Here is a 10,060-nt window from a genome sequence, read left to right on the forward strand (position 1 = left end):
TTGTAGGCCTCGCGAGGGGAGTTTTTAGGAGGTTCAAGGGAAGCATATATTTCTTTTGAATGGAGTTTTGCAAAGTTGGGGCGGTTTTGTAGGCCTTCCGAAAGTTTTTTCAAGGCCACAAGGGAGAGTTTCTAGTTCCCTGCGGGAGTACTGATTTCACACGGTTTTTCTCGGTTTCAGGTTTATTTCAAACGAACTTTCGCATACAAGTTTACATGGTACATGGTGTACACAAGGAGGCTCCGAAATAAAAACTTAGGGCGACCTCCTATAAGAAACAAAAATGGTAAATTGCTAAAAACACGCCAGTTAGGAATGGAAGACAGCAATAGAATGCTAGTTGAACAAACCGTAAAATTAATATTACTACAAGAACTGGAAATACGCGAAAAACAAAGATAGGCGCAAACACAACCACATGGTAAGTGAAATCATTATATAATAATAGCGGATCGAGAACGCGTCAGTACTTATCAGAACTTATCAGAACGCATCAGCACTCAGTACACAAAGTGAAAAAAATGGTTGCAGTGGTTTACAACAACAAAAAAATTTCAGTTGGTGGTGAAATGAGCGATCTGTGTGCTAGTTGAACAAACTGTAGAAACAATATTACTACAAGAACTGGAAATACGCGAAAAACATATAGGCACAAACACAGCGGCATGGTAAGTGACATCATTATATAATACTAGAGGATTGAGAACGCGTGAGTACTTATCAGTACGCATCAGTAATCAGTACACAAAGTGAAAAAAATGGTTGCAGTGGTTTAAAACAACAAAAAATTTTTTCAATTGGTGGCGAAATGAGCGAGAGCTGTGTAACGATTTGATATTGAAAGGTAACGAGCATTTTGTAGATGGTAAAGGCACAAGAGATAAATGATGTAGGAGACAGACAGCAATGAGATGGCTATGAATAAATGAGTAATATAAAGAACGAGAAATATGCTGCGGAAAATACCAGTGCGTTTTGATAAAGACACAAATGGCCAAGAAAAGTGACCCAGTTGAGGGGTTAATTGCAAGGATATAGAACAGAATGGGTGGTATCGCGACAGCTTCTTCAGAGTGAGAAGAAAAAGCCATGTAATTCGTGTTTTTCCGATAATTTTGAGTTGATTCATTTGGCACCAGTTGCCAACATTATTTAGATAATTGTTTCAAGTTATATTAGTTGGTTAATATTATTGCTTCACTAAAAGATAGCTGTATTATCAGCATACAGAAGGGCCCATCAAATATCCCCTGTTCAGTAAAAAAAAAGAAAACTTCAGAAACATAATACGAAATTCTTTAAACTACTATCCAATGATTACAGGATTGAAAACAAATAAAATATTGGTGAGGGATATTGATGCGATAAAAGTTAATTAGTTCTAAATCCTTCACACGTGGTTTGGTGCTGGCAAGGTCCAAAAAGGCATGTTCCACAAACGTTAGAGCTCTGTGTGCCTTCTTGGGATATTGAATGTTGAAAACCCAGAACGATGCAAACAGACTACACAGTCCTCCCAGTAAAGATGATGCAGTCAAGACACTCTGGCCATCGATGCGGAGGCTAATTTCCCCGTTCGCGGAATGCAGGCAGGGAGTCAAAGGAACATCTACCTGAAAAAGCAAAAAAGAAAAAAAAAATGCCCCACATGTAAAATTCAAAACAGACACTATGGTTAAATGAACTTAATAATTCGGTACAGTAATAAAATTGTTATGCCAGGTTCCCTGCGAATATTCAGTACTTAAATTAGGAATGCAAAGGCTTCATAAAACCAAGTGCCAGTACATTCCCCATCGTGGCTTTTGCAGCAATAAAAAGATATTACTTCCGCACAATATACTCGAGCACAACTTTAAATGACAGTGAAGTTAAAATGCAAGCCTCTCTAGGTTGATAGATTAGCTCACGGAGAACACTATTATACCCCTCTTACACCTGGCATTTTTTTTTAAAATAAGGTTGAAACTAGCAAAAACACGTTTTCACCGGAAGGGATTAAGTGGCCTGACGCGCACAACTTCTTTCTTGGCTGCCGCTGGATGGTGCTACTCGTCCATACTTGGGGTGGCAGTACCGCTTTCCAAGGGAGCATGCGAGCTACGCATGAGAAAATCGTTCGACGCCAAAACTTGCGGGGCCTCAAAAGGCCAATGTTTTTCTTCAGTGAAGCGTAAATACTGATCACAGGTCCAATGGAGAAACATTTTGCTTAGTGGTCTCGAACGACAAATGACAGGGGAGTTTGGGGAAGCATGAGCGATTTGACCGGAACTGACCAAACTGCTTGGTACGTGGTAATGTTGTATTCAGTTGCTTGTATACTGCTATTAATCACCGCTGCTTCACTTGCTTCCGGTTTATCCTGATGCAAACAGCGACTGCAGTCGCGTTTGCGTCACGTTTGATGAGCAGTTGAACAGCGATTTCTCAGCACTTAAGGCATCTTGGCACTAAATCAATGCTGAAATGGCTATGCGGAGGTCCGACTTCCGTTTGAAATCAACTTGCTGGTTGTCTTCAATGACCCTTACCCTTATGCCTCATCACTGCAACCGATTGTTCCTCCGTGTGGTGCAAAGTGTGTTACTGTGATTATTTTCAACGTGAAACGAACCGTTTCTGTGATTTGTAGGACTGATTCTGCTATTAATTACTGCAGTGACAACAAGCTATGAAAGAAAATCCCGCCATCTCCACGAAGTGAATGATGATGAGAGGGGCGAATCTAAAATGCTTATCAGCAGACAATGTGACGCATTAAGTGCAAGCTGCTTTCATAGTGTGTGCATTGACGTTAGGATATGGCCCCCTGGCAGAATGATGCGCTGCGCGAGATTTTGCCGTACCTAAAAGGACAGGCAACTCATTTTTACGGAGTATAGGATCTGTAAAAGGGTTGCGAGTTTGGCGAGTTGGTAATTATGCATTGCGAAAAATAAACTGCGCGCAAATTAACGAGGACAAGAACACATGAAGACGGCACAAGCGCACACTCGCAACTAGTTTATTATTGCACAATTCAAAGCTTTATATGCCCAAGCGCCCAATTGCCGCGCCCCCAATGCGTCACAGTTCTCGGCGCACTCAGCCGAAAATACTAAAAAACCGTAACAACAAAACCACAAAACGAACTTTGAGGCGCACGAAAGGCGAAAAATCAGCAAAGATAACCGCATCATACATGGATTAAGACCCCCCTCCCACCCCCAACACGCATTCCCAGAAGAAGCACCGAAATAGCGCTCAATGTGCGTCTAAATATGCGACTTCTCGATTAAGCAGGGCGATAGAGGGATGACTGATACGTTCGGAACCAGCTTTTCTGATGTGGCTGGCTTCTACAATTTCTCGCGTTTGCTGGTTCTTATGTCGCAAAAGGATGGCTGTGCGCTCAAACACAGGGACACAATCAGGTCTGCATGCGCGGTAATGAGAAGATAAGTGGCTCAGGTCACGTTGAAAAATGAAAAAAAATATACGGTACTTTTAGACGTCGTACGCTCGAGTTTGTGACAACGTACCCGTGTGCGGCTCTGTCCTGAAGTTCGGAGAAATGCAGGCGGGTTGTGTTATATTTCTCGTCTTGCATTACGCTTTCTTTTATATATTAGCGCCCTCTTTCCCGATCTCTCTACCTTCCTTCCCGCTTCCGTCTCACTGCGCTGATTTTCGCCACCACGAAGTAACCGTCACGTTGCTTTGAAACGACGCCGCGCGCGACAAACGATTTTATCTCGAATGTCCTGTTACAAACCGGCCTACAAAAGAATGCGAACGCATACCCCAAAACCCACAAACAAGTAAAATAATACGAGTGTGCGCTTTTTTTTTTGCCCGTGCGTGTACGAGCTGTGAGCGGCACGGGTACCCGGGTACTTCGCTGTTAACCCTATCCAAACGTTTGACAAACGCATCGACTGATGAAAGACCACTTACCAGCGAGCTGTCCACACCTGTCGCCGTATCCAAATGCTGTTTGCGGCCGTTCCTCGTGTGACAGGGGCACATGAAAATCTTTCCACCAAATGGCACTACTAGTCCTTCACAAATACGAAAAAACGACGGCCCAAGGCGAGGCTTGTAGCTCCGGCCGCGCCGAGTCACCGGCCGTGCTGCGTTGAAAGCACAGAGGTTGTTTACATCCGGGCAGCCAGTCGTGCCGCCAGGGCAAGTTGAGTCGCTGCAGTCGGGTGCGTTGGCGCGCTGGCACGAGAATTTAAATCGTCTATGTATGCGCAAGCAAGCGAAGCAGATGAACATTGCAATTGTTTGCAACGGCGAGAACTGCCTCTTCGTTAGCAGCAGAGTTTGACAACACCTATCGCCAAAATAAACAGATTGAGACAACACGGCCGCGCTCTCTGCCTGTGATCGCGCTGGTTGAAGCATCTATACGGGTATACGTACGGTATTGGTTTTGTAGCGGCGTGCAACCGTCGCGTCCTGCTCACTCGTTCTAATTAGCATTAGGCCACGGTTGAAGTGCTGGTGCACGGAGACAACAGAAGACTAACATGGCGACCGCCCGCTTGAGATGATTACCTCAGATAGGGCGTTTATTGTGGACGTGGTAGTATACAAGGAACGGAACGCCATCTCACAAATGGTGTTAAGTAGTTCTAAATCCTCCCTTTTGCTACCCGGATGGGCAAAGGTACTACCATGGAGGTTCGTCCACTTCTTTAGATCATGCCTAGGGAGTACATTTTTTGCTATAGGTACTTTTCAGGGCACATTACTTGATTAAAACTCCATTTCCGGCTAGTTTGCGTTTACAGTGTAGACGACATCTTCATGATTTGGGAACACGGTCGCGCGACTCTAGAAACGTTTATATCCCATCTCAATTCTTCGCATCCGACTATTAAATTCTCCTGCCAGTATTCTGAAAAAGAAGTGAACTTCCTAGATACTACCGTCATTCTAGACAACGGTAAACTTAAAACCACGCTTTTTAGAAAGCCAACAGACAGGCAGCTGTACCTAGATTATGAAAGCCATCACCCCAGACACTGCAAACAAGGGATATTTGTAGGACAAGCCACCAGGCTTAGAAGAGTATGCAGTGATGACAGTGACTACGTAGAGCACCTAGACGAACTCAAGGCCACCCTTATGAACAGGAACCACCCCAAAAGCTCGCTCGATCACGCGTACCAACGTGTGTGTAATCTCAAAAGGGATGACGTTCTCAACAAACAGCGGCAAAACGAAAGCGCCAGGCCACCTGCCCTAATAACTAAATTTTCAAACGCCCTCCCAAACGTAAACAATATACTGCGGAAGTACTACCCCATTTTAGCCAGTAACGACCGACTTAAAAAGACTTTCCCGGAAACACCAAGGGTTACCTACCGGAGAAACAGGAATCTAAAAGATGTTTTAGTGCATGCTAAAACAGGGCCTTCAAAGCAACCAGTCAAAGCCAGCTGCTCCCGCCCCAAATGCAAGACTTGTAGGCACCTGCAAACAGACTGCGTTGTAAAAAGCACAGCCAGTAATTATGTCCACAAGATTAATTCAAGTTTTACGTGCACTTCATCCAACATTGTGTATATGTTGGAATGCTCAATGTGCCACAAACAGTATATAGGCGAAACGAGCCAACCTATGAGCCTACGGCTTAATGGTCACCGGGCAGATACTCTTAGCAAATCCTCCATTGCTGTAGCGCAGCATTTCAACTAACCAGGCCACAATTTTGATGACCTTAAGTTATATATACTTCAGTCAAATTTTAAGTCTCCTAGGGACAGGAAATACCGAGAATCCTACTTAATTCACAAATTCAACTCCATGGAACCTGCTGGAATTAATGCGTCTAAGGGCAACGTGGAATCCTGGCGTTATTCACCGGGAATACAGCATTAGGCATTTTCGTGCATATACCTCATCCAAATACTATGCCCGTTCACTCTGCTCTGTACCTGGTCACCTAATTTCTTTTTTTTTCATTCCTTGGCGTCTAGCTTAATACTCGCCCTCATCCCTCCAACCTTTGCTTTTGGAATTCAATTTTATTTATTTAATTTCTCTCTCTTTTTTTTTACTCCGCGTGGTCTTGTGCCCCGTACGTCACTCTAACTTTATCTTTTCGTTTTTGAGTTTCAGGACAGGCCTGTTCCAGGAATGTTGCCGTGGGTGACACGTGCCATTTCAGTTGCCGGGTCATTGCTTTTTCTTTTGTGTGTGGGTTTATGTGGTTTACCTCCCTGTCTTTTTTGTTTTGTTTTGTTTTGTTTTTTTTCTTTTTTCTTGACTAGTTAGTTTCACCCCCCCCCCCCTCTATCTTTTCTTTTGACCTGAGGAGATAGTTTCTGATAAGGACCCCACCCTCACCGCCTGGTCTGCTTCCGGCGGTTCTGAGATCCTTTCCCTATACCCCGCGAAGGGTCAATAAACACCCTCTCATCCTTTCTCTCCAAAAATTCCACGAATATCAACCACCAGCTGACTTCCGTGTGACCTACTTCGCGGCTTAAACTAGACAACCTTCTTGGCACCTCAATCTCTCCCCCGACACACTCCCAAACCAATCAGCTTGCTCAATTTTCCTTCCATCTTTCCCTCTCCTTTCACCTGGGGTCCTACCCCTATATAAACCGTGCCTGCCAGGCGAGAGATTGCCCTCAGGAAAGCAAGTTCTCTTTGCTGAAACGTAGGCCACAATCGTGCTTTTACCTTGTTCGAAGTTTTTCTTCTCTTGTGTTCTCTACCATCTTCAAAGTTCTACTACTCCCTATATATATATATATATATATATATATATATATATATATATATATATATATATATGGTTTGGAAATGAGGGGCTCGTTCGGAAATACCGAAAGAAATGCCAGCAGTCTACAACGCCAAAGAAGGCATAGGGGAATGGTTAGACTATTTTTTACCGTTAGTGACGTTACATTATTTTTTTTCTAGTTACATGAGAAAGAAAGAAAGAAAAACACGCGCCCAGAGTGGGGACGGAACCCACCCCTTTCGATTAGATCTCGAATGCCTTAACAATTCGGCTATCTGGGCGACTGTGTTCTTCACTTTCTGGGGTATTTATATTTACTACAACTGTATCTGACGCTTGAGGGTGGTAGCCAGCGCCATTCACTCTACACGGGGAGAAGTGGATCTTCTTTTCAACCCCGGGGGCGTGACGCGAATGTTTACAGCCTGTCATAAGCGGGTAACTGGCGGGAAACCCTCTTTATGCTACATTGGCATCAAGGCTGCCAGGACCGAGGCCCTCGCTAAGCTTTCGCACGATAATAGGGTTTGGAAATGAGGGGCTCGTTAGGAAACACAGAAAGAAATGCCGGCAGTCTACAACGCCAAAGAAGGCATAGGTGAATGGTTAGACTATTTTTTACATTTAGTGACGTTACATTATTTTTTTTATTAATTGCATGAGAAAGAGATAAAGAAAAACACCTGCCCAGAGTGGGGACTGAACCCACACCTTTTGATTATATCTCGAATGCCTTACCAATTCGGCTATCTGGGCGACTGTGTTCCCAGGTAGTCTGAGTGGCGCTGGCTACCCCCCTCAAGCGACAGATACAGTTGTAGTAAATATAAATACCCCAGAAAGTGAAGGATCTGAACCCACGACCACCTGGAGGTCATGGGTTGGGATCCCACCTGGCGGGCATTTTTTCTCCGCTTTATTTCTTTCTTTCAAAATTCTTTATCTGTTTCAATGACCTACCACAACCTCACCTTTGCTTTCCGAGGTTTTCTTGACTGCCCACCCTTATTTCTGTGTTATTTCTACGGGCCCCTGATTTCCTATTCTGATATATATATATATATATATATATATATATATATATATAGATATATATATATATATATATTTATATATATATATAGTAAGGAAATGAGGGTTCTCGTTGAGGAAATACAGAAAGATAGGTCAGCAGTCTACGACGCCAAAGGAGGCATAGGGGTGTGGTTAGGCTGTTTTCTTTTTTTACTACGGTTAATGAAGTGAACATTTTTTTTAATATACAGAAGAAAGAAAGAAAAACACGCGCCCAGAGTGGCGACCGAACCGACGCCTTTCGATTACATGTAGAATGCCTTATATTTATATATATATATATATATATATATATATATATATATATATATATATATATATATACATATATATATATATACATATATATATATATATATATATATATATATATATATATATATATATATATATATATATACAAGAGAAGAAAAACTTCGAACAAGGTAAAAGCACGATTGTGGCCTACGTTTCAGCAAAGAGAACTTGCTTTCCTCAGGGCAATCTCTCGCCTGGCAGGCAGGGTTTATATAGGGGTAGGACCCCAGGTGAAAGGAGAGGGAAAGATGGAAGGGAAATTGAGCAAGCTGATTGGTTTCGGCGTGTGTCGGGGGAGAGATTGAGGGGCCAAGAAGGTTGTCTAGTTTAAGCCGCAAAGTAGGTCACACGGAAATCAGCTGGTGGCTGATATTCGTGGAATTTTCGGACAGAAAGGATGAGAGGGTGCTTATTGACCCGCCGCGGGGTATAGAGAAATGATCTCAGAACCGCCGGAAGCAGACCAGGCGGTGAGGGTGGGGTCCTTATCAGAAACTATCTGCAAGCCTCAGGTCAAAAGAAAAGAATGAGACGGGGGAAAACAAACTAGGTCAAGAAAAAAGAAAAAAAGGAGAAAAAAACAGGGAGGGAAACCACATAAACCCACACACAAAAGAAAAAGCAATGGCCGGGCAACTGAAATGGCACGTGTCACCCACGGCAACATTCCAGGAACAGGCCTGTCCTGAAACTCAAAAACGAAAAGATAAAGTTAGAGTGACGTACGGGGCACAAGTCCACGCGGAGCAAAAAAATAAAAAAAGGAGAAATTAAATAAATAAAATTGAATTCCAAAAGCAAGGTTGGAGGCATGAGGGCGAGTATTAGGCTAGACGCTAAGGAATGAAAAAAAAAAAGAAAGAAATTAGGTGACCAGGTACAAAGCAGAGTGAACGGTCATAGCCTTTGGATGAGGTATATGCACGAAAATGCCTAATGCTGTATTCCCGGTGAATATCGCAAGGATTCCAAGTTGCCCTTAGACGCATTAATTCCAGCAGGTTCCATGGAGTTGAATTTGTGAATTAAGTAGGATTCTCGGTATTTCCTGTCCCTAGGAGACTTAAAATTTGACTGAAGTATATATAACTTAAGGTCATCAAAACTGTGGCCTGGTTGGTTGAAATGCTGCGCTACAGCTATGGAGGATTTGCTAAGAGTATCTGCCCGGTGACCATTAAGCCGTAGGCTCATAGGTTGGCTCGTTTCGCCTATATACTGTTTGTGGCACATTGAGCATTCCAACATATACACAATGTTGGATGAAGTGCACGTAAAACTTGAATTAATCTTGTGGACATAATTACTGGCTGTGCTTTTTACAACGCAGTCTGTTTGCAGGTGCCTACAAGTCTTGCATCTGGGGCGGGAGCAGCTGGCTATGACTGGTTGCTTTGAAGGCCCTGTTTTAGCATGCACTAAAATATCTTTTAGATTCCTGTTTCTCCGGTAGGTAACCCTTGGTGCTTCCGGGAAAGTCTTTTTAAGTCGGTCGTTACTGGCTAAAATGGGGTAGTACTTCCGCAGTATATTGTTTACGTTTGGGAGGGCGTTTGAAAATTTAGTTATTAGGGCAGGCGGCCTGGCGCTTTCGTTTTGCCGCTGTTTCTTGAGAACGTCATCCCTTTTGAGATTAGACACACGTTGGTACGCCTGATCGAGCGAGCTTTTGGGGTGGTTCCTGTTCATAAGGGTGGCCTTGAGTTCGTCTAGGTGCTCTACGTAGTCACTGTCATCACTGCATACTCTTCTAAGCCTGGTGGCTTGTCCTACAAAGATCCCTTGTTTGCAGTGTCTGGGGTGATGGCTTTTATAATCTAGGTACTGCTGCCTGTCGGTTGGCTTTCTAAAAAGCGTGGTTTTAAGTTTACCATTGTCTAGAATGACGGTAGTATCTAGGATAATATAGTATCTAGGATAATAATATTCACCGGGAATACA

General features: G+C 43.3%; 1 non-coding gene across 1 annotated transcript; it reads right to left on the reverse strand.

The window, feature by feature from the left end:
• Positions 1-7,432: 7,432 nt before the first annotated feature.
• Trnai-uau (transfer RNA isoleucine (anticodon UAU)) lies at positions 7,433-7,504 on the reverse strand. The gene has a single exon. It is a non-coding gene; the product is annotated as a tRNA-Ile (tRNA).
• Between the last annotated feature and the right edge of the window lie 2,556 nt (positions 7,505-10,060).

This window comes from Haemaphysalis longicornis, unplaced genomic scaffold (assembly GCF_048455015.1).
Source record: "Haemaphysalis longicornis isolate Haplotype H1 unplaced genomic scaffold, Haemaphysalis longicornis Haplotype H1 scaffold_25, whole genome shotgun sequence".
Classification (NCBI taxonomy): domain Eukaryota; kingdom Metazoa; phylum Arthropoda; class Arachnida; order Ixodida; family Ixodidae; genus Haemaphysalis; species Haemaphysalis longicornis.